This window comes from Benincasa hispida, chromosome 7 (assembly GCF_027475165.1).
Source record: "Benincasa hispida cultivar pf3 chromosome 7, pf3_genome.v1.1, whole genome shotgun sequence".
NCBI lineage: Eukaryota > Viridiplantae > Streptophyta > Magnoliopsida > Cucurbitales > Cucurbitaceae > Benincasa > Benincasa hispida.
The window spans coordinates 38786745-38800366 of NC_143484.1; positions in this window are offsets into that span (position 1 = coordinate 38786745).

Consider the following 13622-nt stretch of genomic DNA (forward strand, 5'->3'; position numbering starts at 1 on the left):
AGGTATTGTGCTCGGGCACAAAGTCTCCAAGGAAGGGCTGGAGATGGATAAGGCGAAGATAGAGGACATTAAAAAGCTCCTACCTCCAGCAAATGTGAAGATTGTCAGGAGCTTCCTGGGGCATGTAGGATTTTATCGACACTTTGTGAAGGACTTTTCGAAGATTGCGTGACCATTTAGTGTGTTGCTGGAGGCAGAGAGAATCTTTCACTTTGATGAACAATGCCTCAACACATTCAAGATACTGAAGAACGCATTAATAATTGCACCTGTGTTGATCACACCGGACTGAACGAAGCCATTTAAGTTAATGTGCGACGCTAGCGGTTATGCGATGGGGGTGGTGCTAGCACAAAAAAAGAAAACAATGCTACACCCCATCGCATATACGAGTAGAACCTTGAACCCTGCCCAAACAAATTACACTACCACTGAAAAAGAAATTCTTGTGGTGATCTTTGCGCTAGAGAAATTCAGAGCTTACTTGCTGGGATCCAAAGTGATCGTTCACACTGATCACTCGATAATTAAATATTTAATAACAAAGAAAGATGCAAAGCCGAGGTTGATTCGATGGGTTCTCCTCCTTCAAGAATTCAACATGGAAATTATTGATCGCAAGGGGATGAAAAACCAGGTTGCGGACCACCTATCAAGATTAGAAAATCCTGAAGTCGACCGCAACCAGTCGGAGGTGAACGCAACTTTCCTAGATGAGCAGATATTTAAAATTGAAGGGTTACCATGGTATGCAGATGTGGTCAATTATCTGGTTTGTGAACAATTTTTTGAGAACTACACAGCCCACCAAAAGAGGCGGCTTAGACACGAATGTAAATCATATTATTGGGACAAGCCAAATCTTTACAAAAGGGGGTCAGACCAAATTTTGCGCCTATGCATACCAGAAGTTGCTTACCAGTGCATACTATCCCAATGCCATGACTCACCGTATGGTGGACATTTTGGAGGTCAACACACAGCAGCAAAGGTGTTACAAAGTGGATATTTTTTGCCAACTTTATTTAAGGATGCAAGAGACTATTCAATGAAATGTGACAGGTGCCAACGCACGAGAAACATTTCATGGAAGAATGCAATGCCAATGAACATCATCTTAGAATTGGAGCTATTCGACGTCTGGGGCATAAACTTCATGGGACCATTTCCACCATCAAATGGTCACAAATACATTCTATTGGCCATCGATTATGTTTCCAAATGGGTAGAAGCGGTATCGTGCATCGCAAGCGATGCGGCGGTAGTCTCCAAGTTCTTGCAGAAAAATATCTTCACTCATTTTGGCACCTGCCATAATAAGTGATGAAGGCTCCTACTTTGTTAATAACATCATCAATAAATTGCTGCTCAAATATAATATCCACCATAAAGTAGCCACCACATACCATCCATAAACAAACGACCAAACTAGAGTGTCCAATAGGGAAATCAAGCTGATCTTAGAAAAGGTGGTGAAGCCTTCACACAAAGATTGGGCAATGAAGCTGGACGATGCCTTGTGGGCATACATGACCGCATATAAAACACCTATAGGCATGTCCCCGTATGTGCTGGTGTTTGGAAAGGCATGCCACTTATCGCTTGAGTTGGAGCATAAAGTAATGTGGGCAGTGAAAAAACTCAATTTTGATTTGAAGACCGAAGGGGAGGCAAGGAAACTTCAGTTGGTTGAACTTGACGAATGGAGAACTCAAGCATATGAGAATGCCAAGATATACAAGAAGTGCACAAAACGTTGACATGACAAACAACTATGCGAAAAGAATCTCCAAATCAGACAGAAGGTCTTGTTATAAAATTCTCAGCTACGACTTTTTCTTGGAAAATTAAAATCACGATGGTCTGGTCCGTTTATCATCAAAGAGGTATTCCCGCATAGAGCAGTGGAGTTATCCAATGAGGACGAGACCAACGCATTCAAAGTCAACAGGCAAAGAGTCAAGATATATCACGGAGAATACTTGCATCGCGAGAAAACCTTCGTGGACCTGAGGAATTCCGACTAAAGAAGAAGTGGACAGTCCCTGCGCAATCATATGATTCAAACTCATCAGGGACATAATCTTTTTTAAGTATCCTTTTAAAAACTTCATTTCATGAACTCTTTCTACCTTTTCATATCCTTTTATACCATCATCTAAAAAAAAAAAAAATTTAACTATGTCTTTATTATTTTTTACCCTCTCGATGTTTTTAGTAACGATCGTGGTAAATGATTGCGATGGAGCTATACGATAATCAAAAATTTGACATGTTCGTTCGGCCATCGCAATCGAAGAAATCGGCTCGTTGCAAAGAAGGATGCGATCACAAATGATGCGGGCAACAGAGTAAATTTAGGGGTTGTATCTTTCTTTGACTTTGTTTCCAAATTTTGCATTATCGCATCTCATTTTTAACATTGATTATTTTATTATTGCATCTTCTTTAGTTGGTGGTGCATTCATTAAATGTTGATTACTTTAGTTAGTCACCGCATTATTTTTCCATACCAATTATGATTTCAGTGATGAAACGCATGCCTCTATTCTCATCGCATGTACTAGAATCAACTCAATTTCAGAACAGTCAATTCATAAAATATTTCTAGAAGTTAGTGGTCCACCAGCTTTCTTGCAAACCGACTTTTACGAAATTTCCTAAGAGCATCGCATGAATTCTTTCAGTCTTTCAGCAATGAGGACATTGATGCGTGTAAATTTTGGGGTGTCGGTATTTATTTTCAACCTTGCTACCTTTAGACATTTCAAAAGAAAAATCATAATGTTGCGATCGGATCCTGTTCGTAGTTGGATGTCCCCATGACACCTGTGGGAGCAAGCCAAAACGAAGGTAGGAATCGTGATCAATGCATAAATAAAGTGATTGCAACTATTCTGCCAAATGGGCATGAGTTTAGACTGAGGAAGAGCGCCTTGCTCATAGTTGGATACTCGCATGACACCTGTGGGGACAAGCCAAAATGAAGGCTAGGCACTTGGATCAGCGCAAGGTCACAAAAAAAATATCTAAACTATGCAAGGATAAAAATCATTTGGAAACACCCTAGTTGAAAAAAAAAATTAAAATAAATCATGTGATGTCCTGGAAACAAGCAAAGTCTTTTTGAACGTTAAACTTGCGGTCCCTAAATTTTAGAAATATTTTAGGAAGAGACCAGGATAGAAATTAAGAAGATTTTGGTTCATAAGATTTGAATAAGGCACATCGAGAAATCTAGGTAAGGAAAAGGCGGCTGACTCTCTAAAGAAAATCTTTAGTTTATGCTTGAGGACAAACATTGTTTTAAATTTGGGGGTATGATAATGGGCAGAAATGCACGTTATTACAATGCGAAGATATAAAACAATGTGGGAATGCGACGGTAAAGAAATGCAAAATCATGTCCAAAAGCATTAAGTTGAGAATATTGCGATCACATGCGCCCATTGCATTAAAGCAGCTAAGTTACATATTTTGTGCAGGAAAATGCGTTGGTGCAAAGCAAATTGTGATCCAAGGAATTCGGCGCCCGAGTGCATTAGAAGATTGTGACTGCAAAGCCATGCGATCGTATGTGCTCACGAAAATCAGCTCGAGGAGGTGGCCACATAAATACGATGCATCAAGGTGAAAGCATAATAAATCGTGACGGGACAGAAAGTTGATGACGATCGAATCCGAATTTAGTTGACAAGTCGTTAACGACACACTGTAGCAAGTACATTCAACTTTTTGGTGACCATTAATCGGCGCATCAGACAGAAGAATTTATGACCGCCCATCATTGCAATCATTTGAGAGAAAAGCTTCTTCACCTTGAACTCTATAAATACCAAAGGCCACCATCGTTAAAGAGTTCAGAGTTTTGGAGTTCCCGTTTTGCTAGTTCGATATATACTTAGTTCGCCATATATATAGAAGATAGATCATAGATAGCCATTAGTCTGTAATTCTTATACTTAGAAGGTGGAGGCGAGCGAAGAGAAGAAGACACCAAAAGATCATTCTTGGTTAGCTCGAGAGACTGCTGGGAGGCGCTATAAACGGAGAGAGGGCCGACACTTGCAAAAGAAAAATCATTCTTTTGGGTAGAGTAGAGTAAAACACAATGTAAAAGCCTCGGGAAGCAAGATATTGCTACGGAGCTTCCTATACCTACTTTCTATTGTCATTCTGTATTCTGATTTTATTTATAAAATGGAATTTGCATCTCCACATCTGTTTAATCTCTTCACATCGCGCATGAGTAACTAAATTTTCGAATGGGTTGAGAAGCACTTAGCTAGCATGAAATAAGATCTTCACTTTATGCGATCATCTTGTCTTATGTATGCGTCCTTCACCCTTTAGAGATACTTGAGAGAGTAGTCTAAAGAAAGAACCTAGACTTGAGAGAGTTAGGTTAGAATCTAGGCTCGAGAGAGTCAGATTAGAACCGCATAAGCAAGAGATAGAGACTTAGAGATAAGTTTTGTTTGTTATCATGCATCACATGCACCCTAGAAATAGGATATGATAGTATGCGGTCGCCTTGTGTATGTGTGTATCATTCATCATCGCATAGACAAGAATAGAGGCTTAGACATAAGTCCTATAGACATTATCGTATACATCGCATGCGTCCTAAAGTTAAGAACTATAACATTTGCATTGAGAGATGATATGTTGTTGCATGTGTGTAGCATGATCGCATAACTTGAACGTAATCTTAGGAAGTGTTAACTAAATCCCTTCTCAACCCGTTCCCCGCATACTCATTATAACTTTCACTGTCATTAACTCTTTACTCAATTCCGCAGCATAGGATTTATACTTTAAACCACATATCAACCAACTTATTATTTTTGTCACCGCAAAGGAATCAAAATTTACCGCCACATATTGTCTCAGTAGTCCTTGTGTTCGACCCTAGACTTACCAGGAAACTTAGTAAGATTTATACTTGGGTTTTACTAGGAAAACTTGCATGTGCAACACATAGTTCACCACCGCAATTTCATACCATTAATTTATCACATTCACAACGCATCAACTACTTACCTCGACTGCGATCCTAATTATTCCTTCTGATTTGGTCCTATAGATTTTATAAAGAACACTTATGATTAAATCTAGTTTTAAGACTATTTGATTAGGAAATTTGATGAACATAACTTATTTATTTACAAAATTATGATGGTTAAATATTGAGAGCATTAGTGTAATTATGTTGAATTATTTAATGATGATGATGATAAAAATAGTAATATTATTATTAATATAATAAGAATTATAAAAGTATTATTATAATAATCTACTACTACTACTAATACTAGGATAATATAAAAACAACAACAATAATAGTAGTAATGATAGTAATAGTAGAAGGATAATAATAATAATAATAAGAAGAAGAAGAATAATGATAATGATAATAATCATAATAATAATAGTAGTAGTAACAGTAATAATATAATGATAATAATAATAATAGTTGTAGTAATAATAATAATAATAATAATAATAATATTATTATTATTATTATTAATATTAAGAGGAGGAGGAAGAAGAAGAGAGATGGAGAATGAAAAGTTAATATTTAGCATTGTATTAGTAATAATATTATTAGTAGTAGTAATACTATGTAATAATAATGATAATGACAATAATATTAACAAAATTGGAAATCAATAATACTATCATTAAATTAATATTGTTAATAACAATAGTAATACCAACAATAAAAATTTTAACAATAGTAGTAGTTTTAGTGAAAATTCAAACTTTACTAAGTAAAGAATATGAAAGTTTAATATCAATCTTTCAATTACTAAGGTCACTTTTATATGTTGATTGTAGTTTTAAATTATGTTGAGTTTAAACTTGATATTCAACTAAGTGCCTAAAAGATCTTAAAAGAAAGAAACAAAACCTCAAAAGTAAGGAATCTTACTTGTATGAATCCCAAAATTCAAGAAATGCTTCAAAAGGATTTTGATTCTCCAATTTTCTTGTTGCAAAACAATACAGCAAATCTATTTATAGCCATCTCCCCACCACCTTTCATTATTATTATTATTATTATTATTGTTATTATTATTATTTTTTTAACCGACTTACATATTTTTTTTCTTTCTTCTTTCTTCTTTATTTATTTTATTTTTTTTCTCTCCTATTAACCACTTTATTAGTTGTTTTTTTTTTTTTTTTCATTATTACTATTTTAAACTTTCTTCATATTTTAATAGTTTTTATTATTAATAAAATCATTTCCTATAATATCTCTCTTTTTTTAAGTGTTATCATATTGTCATTATTTTTATTTTTATTATTTTTTTATTATTTTCTTGCTATCTCTTTTCTAACCAACTCAATTCATCTTTTATTATTTATTATTATTGTTATTATTATTTTAACTTATCTAGATATTTCTCAAATGTTCTTAGTTATTTTATCTATTTATTTTGTTCTTAAACTTACTAGATTTTTCTACTTAAAAATCATCCCATATCATCATTATTTTATTTTTTAGAAATTTTATTACTTTGTTATTTGTTTAATTACCAAACTAATGTTTTGTGTGTTTTCCTTATTATTTATATACCACTTTTAATCTTAATGTATGAAATTTAAAATTGGTCTTCTCCGACTAGTCTTAGAATTAATTTAAAATTAAAATTCAACATATAATTTTTCGTAATATTTATGTACATACTTGGGTCATTACAAGATACGTCATCCATTCCATCATTTCCCATCACGAACCACCCTTCGTCGTTAAAACCATCAAGTGCCTCATCAAAACCCCTACAAGATATTCCCAGCATTAAAACAATCAACAAAGCTACATAATTAAAGCAGATATAGAGAGTCAATTGTTATATGCTAACCGGGTAAGCCTCTGACCAAGTGAACGTAAGGCTGCAGGGCGTCTACCCCAGCCTGTTACATTTGACTGTGAAACTTCATGAGCTATCTGCCTCAACTGGCGAAGAACCTGCATAAAAATGAGAAAACCAATGTATCAATATATTGGCAATTCAAATAATATAACAATTAAATAAATCGTCACTGAATTCTTCCCAACTTAAGAAAGTAATGAGCACATTCTGCCCTTTAAATCCTACGGCAACATCCATAAATTATCTTCGACAAAGACACGCAGATTTGATGGAGACACGCAAATGACGATGGAACGAGCAACAGATCCGGCGGAAACACGCAAACGACGATGAAATGAGCAGCAGATCCGACGGAACGCAACCAATAGATCCGAGTGATTGGGTGTGGCGACGCGGGTTGCACGACGAATAGACCTGCATGAAGGCCAGATCTACACCACGACAGACTCTTCACCCACGATCGACGGACGAATGGCAAGGGTTTGGAAGAGGGGAGTGAGAAAGAATAGGGTTTGAAGAGGGAAGTGTGAGAATGAGAGGAAAAAGAAAATAGAGGGAGAGTGAAGAGGGAAATGAAAAAAATGGGGGGAGGGGGAATAGAAAGTTAGAGGAAAAAGTGAAGCGGGTCTTTAATGTCGGTTTAAAACCGACATTAAAGATCCGCTTTTTAAAAAACAAAACCGACATTATACATCCGATTTCACTTTTTCCAACCGATATTAAAGCCTAAAATTTTTAATTCTATTATTAGTTGGTTGATTGATTTGTTAGTATTGTAGATAATGTTACACATTAATTTTGTTTTCGATGACTTTTTTTTTTATATGTTTTTATTTACACATTAGTTTTTTATATGTTTTTATATGTTTTTATTTACAATGCCATATGCTTATTTGATATGTTTTATTTTTTTTTTTCAATTCTTTAAGGATTTATTTTTCTTTGTTAACAAGTAGAATTTGAACTATGTTGTTTTTCCAAGCAATTTTAATAACTTTCTTGATAAATTATGGATTGTTTTCTGTCTAGTAGTCTTATTTTTGGTGTCTTTATATTTCTGGTACTTTCTTTTACTCATTTGGTTGTTTCTTCTATGTGACTTGTTTTAGATTTATTTTTGTACTTTAATTCTTTTTACTAATTTGGTCATGTTTTATTTTTAATGTGTATAATTTATTTTTTACCATGGTTTCGTAAGTACTATGGATGGTTTAGATTTGTCTTACCCTTTTTCTCTGTCTCTTTACGTGTTATATTTGGTTCTACTATTATTTGGGTACATTATTGTTTTTTTATTACACTGTGGATTGTTGATACACACTCTATTTTATATTCTCTTTTGTGATATTTAATTTCTTTGGGAACCAAATGAAGAATTTAATTTTCTTTTAGTATGGTTGCATTTGCACTCATTCAAATAAAAATTTGACTTTTTTTATGATTCTTGTTTCTGTTTTTGTATTATTTTTATTATTTTTTCTTTTATTCCTTTGGTCATTTTCAATAGTACATTTGTATAGAATTCATATATCTTTTGACATGGTTCGATTTTTACTTTGGATATAGTTTATGTCTCTTTTATGTGGATAATCTTTCGAGGTTTATGTATTTGTGTGTTTTATTATTTTTGTACTTTTTTTCTCAATTATTTTTAATTTGTTTGCTGTGTAATGAAATGTTAATTAGGGTACATGAGCATCTTAATTTTGAATTAGCATGAATTAATATTAATGATCACAATCTTAATTAATTTGGTTACTACTTCATTCATCTTCCACCAAAAGCACTTAAATCGCTCATGCATATACACAATTTCTGTTTCAATTTCTTAATTTTGGTCACTGTTTATTTTGGAAAACCCCTCTCAACCCCATCTCTTAATTTTGATGAAGTTGAGTAATTAAATTGTTTTTTTTTTCCCTTTAAACAACAGAAAAAAGAATATATAATTATAATAAATTAATAAAATTAACTGCATTGAAGCACGTAAAATCGGTTTCACCTGTTGCTGACTATATTAGTTATGTATGATGTTCAGTAACAAAATAGATTATTATTATTATAATTTTTAAACAGATGAATATATAAAAATTAAACTAAATTAAAATTAAACTTCACCAGTAGCCTCATATTGTTGACCGGCAACCGGCAACGGCTACTTACAGACGGTGGTGGGTGAAGAAGAAGTGATAAAAGGCAATCGGTAAAAGAAAATAATAATAAAAGAATTCTATTGAGAGTCATGTGAAATCAATTTGAAATAAAAGGAGCGGTCACCGGCAACTGGCAACGGCTAATTTTTAGACGTAGGCGGTGGTTAGTGAAGGGTTATAAAAGGCACAGAGGCTGATCCTCTCTGTTTCAATTCAAATGAAAAAGATTAGGCTCCTCTCTGCAGCAACCAGGTAATTACTTACCTAATTAATCATCATCTTCTAAATCTTTTGGTTTAACTAATTAATTCATCTTCTTCTTCTAAATCTTCTGGTTTAACTAATTAATTCATCTTCTTCTTCTAAATCTTGTGCTTTAACTAATCAATTACTTACTTAATTAATCATCATCATCTTCTTCTAAATCTTCTAGTTTAACTAATTAATTATCTTCTTATTCTTCTTTCAGCTTTCAGTTGGTTTTTTAATCTTCCATATCTTTTCATTATGAATGAAGCATGCATATGTTAATAATAATATGTATATATTACTATTCTTCCGTCTCTTGATCTTTAATTACTGTTCTTCAATTTCTGTCCAATATTAATTACTTTGTATCTTCCTTTTTGTTTTCCATCATGTATCTTAGAAACTCTCTTTCAAAAACTATTTCCAAAATATTTTCTATTTGATTTTTTTTTTTCCAAAATCTCTTTACAGAATATTTTCTTAAACATTTTTTCTTCTTTTTTTTTTTTTTCAAAAATTATTTCTCAAACTATTTTTCAGAAATGCTTTCAAAAACTATTCGAAACATTTTCTCAAACATTTTTCGCTTCAAATTTCGTTTTAAAAGCTCTCTTTCGAAACTCATTTCAAATGTTCTTTTTCATATAAACTCTCATTTAGAAATTATTTTCAAAGCATCTTTTCGGATTTTTTTCCTTTGAGATTTTGTTTTTGCTAAAATTATTTTTTTTTAATAATAAAAATTCTTTATTTTTTTTCCCCAAAAAATTTATCTTTCAAAAACTCTTTCCATATCTTTTTTTCATACTTTTTTCTCCTCAAATTTATTTTACAAAAAAATCTCACATTAACACTTTCAAAAACATTTTCTCATACTTTTAACTCTTATCAAATCATTTTCTCAAAACTTGTCTTCTTTTTAAATTTGGCTTTATTTTTCTCAAATGTTTCTCAATGTTCTATTGCACCCACCAATCCCATATCTTGTGTTTCTTATTAAAAAAATATTTTTTCAAACTTTTTCCACTTCACATTTTATTTTACAAAACAATTTTTTTTTTGAAAAAAATATTTCCCAATAAACTTTTTCTTAAAAAAAAGTACTTTCCAAAATATTTTCTCAAAGCCAACGAGAGTATTGCTCAATTGGCAAAGAACTCGTAATATCAATCTCGAGGTTGGAGGTTTGATTCTCTTATTCCACACTTTAATTACAATACCTTTGTAAATATATATATATATTCAAACAACTTTTCTTCCTTTTTTCTCAAAAGCTCTTTGTAAAACATTTTCTACTTTTTTTTTACTAGCTCTTCTTCCAAAAACTATTCCTAACCTCCCAAAATTTCAAGTGGATTAAATTAATTATCTTAAATTTATTAGATTTTATTTTTCCTTAATTTTGAGTGGTTAATTGATTTAGGTTTATTTGACAATATATTTAAAGATTTAGAGTTAATTCGTTAAAAGATTTGAGATAATGGGATGATCTTAAGTAATCTAATTTTAATTCAAATGAAGAATTGAGAAATTTGGATTTAATTTAAAGAAAGTTGGATTTTTTTTTTTTTTTTTGAGATGTGAATTTGGGTTTTTTTTTCTTGAAGTTAAGATTGTGATTGGGAATAAATTTAGACATATATATATATAAATATTGTATTTAACTAAAATGAGGGGTTTGGCTTTTTATTTTAATATCTATATGTGTGTGAGTGGTGGGGAATTATGGAAATAAAGGGAACAAAAAAATTACAATTTTTTTGTTCCCGTGGAAACCTCCTCACACGCATACTCCATCCCCCTCTATTGTCTCTCTCGCTAAGTCCTCTTTCTTGTTCACACTGCAATTGTGAGCGCCAGCCGGTCCGACACTATCGCTCGCCTCCATCTGCCATCGTGTTGCCATAAGCTTGCCGCTGATGAGGGTTTATAATGCAACAAAGGGGCTAGAGAATGGCGGATTATGCAGTGGAGTCAACGAGGGTTTAATGCACAAAAACGGGTTAGAGAGAGAGTATGAACTCCCAAAATCCTTATGGACAACAAGTGTAAAAACCCGAGTTTAAGAGGGGTATATGAATGAACTGATATCACATCCGAATGAGAGGGATCCTGATAACATGAAAGTATGGTTAAGAAAGGTTTAAAAAATTGAAAGTTACTACCTATACTAACAAGGTGCATCTTCTTTTTCGGTGGCTCGATCATAGGAATTCCAAAGTTTGGAACTATCTTACGTTGGGTGACCTTCTGAAAATTTTCCTAAGATGTGAGTGAGGACAAAATATCTTAAAAGGACCCATACTGGTTTATAAAATATATGTGAGTGAGGACAAAACATCTTGAAATGACCCGTGTTGATTTATGGGGACAACTCCATCAGTGTTCTCTATGTTTTTCCCCTTTATTTCCATAATTCCTCGCCACCCACACATATATATTAAAATAAAAAGTCTAACCCCTAATTCTTAGTCAAATACAATATATATATATATATTAATCTAAATTTCTTCCCCTTCACAATCTTTAACCTCAAGAAATAAACCCCAATTCACATCTCAAAAGAAAAAAAAAATATATCCAACTTTCCTTAAATTAAAAATCCAAAATTTTCAATTCTTCATTTGAATTAAAACCAAATTATTTAAAATTATCTCATTATCTCAAATCTGTTAACAAATTAACTCCAAATCTTCAAATATATTGTCAAATAAACTTAAATCAATTAACTTTTTAAATTATCTTAATTTTGACTCCAAAAATCAAAATTAAAGAAAAATAAAATCCAATAAATTTAAGATAGTTAATTTAAATTCAAGGTCTGAATGTTACACTACTTTTAAAACATTTTCTCAAACTTTTTTCACTCAAAATTTTGTTTTCAAAACTCTTTCAAAATATTTTCGTTTTACAAAAATATCTTCATCATAAAACTTTCAAAAACTCTATCAAAAATATTTTCGCACACTTTTTTCTTCTATTTTTTAAATCTCTTTCAATATCTCTTTCCAAAACATTTTTGTAAAGTTTTTTTTCACTTCATATTTTATTTCAAAAACACTCTTTTCAAAATATTTTCTCAAACTTTTTTCTTCTTTTTTTTCAAACACTCTTTTAGAAATCCTTACTCAAGCATGTTCCTCAAAGGTTTTTTGCAAAAATTATTTTTCATAACTTTCAAAAAGAAAATTTCTTACTTTTTCCCTCAAAAAGTTTCTCTTGCAAAAACTTTTTTCACTTCAAATTTTGTTTCAAACCCCCATTTCAATCTTTTTCATTTCAATTTTGTTTTTGCATAATAAGCTTTCAAAAAAAAAATAATAATAATAAAACTTTTCCAAAATATTTTCACAAGTCTTATATCTTCAAACATTTTTTTTCTCTTCAATTTTGTTTTTTCAAACTTTTTTTTTCTTTTTCTTTTTCAAAAACTCTTTTCTCGAACTAGAAAACATTTTTCCATACCTCTTTTTCACTTTTTCCTTTAAAAATAACCCCCCCCCCCAAAAAAAAAAAAAAAAAAAATTGTAAAGCTTTCCAAAATATTTCTTTAGAACTTTTTTTTCTTCCTTTTTCCAAAATATCGCTTTGAAAAACTGTTTCCAAGTCGTTTTTTCAAACTTTTGTTCTTCAAATTTGTTTTTGCAAAAATTTTTTCTCATGAAACTTTAAAAACACATTTCAAAATATTTCCTCAAAACTTTTTTCTCTTCAAACATTATTTCTCATAGAACTTTCAAAAATAATTTCTTCCACTTTTTTTTTTCAAAAGTTCTCTTTCCAAAAAATCTATTTAAAACATTTTCTCAAACTTTATTTCTCTTAACTTTTTAAAAAACAGGTCAAACCTTTTTCTTTCCAAAAATTTATATTATATTGCTCTTGCAATATTTATTTTTAAATATTAATAATGAGTGGTCTTTAAAATCGTAATCGTCCTATAACTTTTCTCTCATAAATTATTGTCGGTATCTCTCTAATACATAATAGTAAATTTGAGGTGATTTAAGAAAAAATTGATTGTCCGGGAATCAATTTTTCAATGTTATCTTATCTCTACTCTAATTTTTTAAATTTTGTCCTATAATTTTTATCCTCTTTTTCTAATTTTCGTAGTGTTTGTGTACTACTATTGTACTCGCAACCTGAAGTGATCAATTTTTCAATGTTATCTTATCTCTACTCTATATATATATTTTGAACTTTTTCTATCTTATTTTTTATTTATTATGTTATCTAACATTCTATTTAATGTGACTTTCTATTTATTTTTCCAATCTATGTTTTTCTTTTATGCAACATTTTTCAAATTTGCTTTTTTACATCATGTACAATC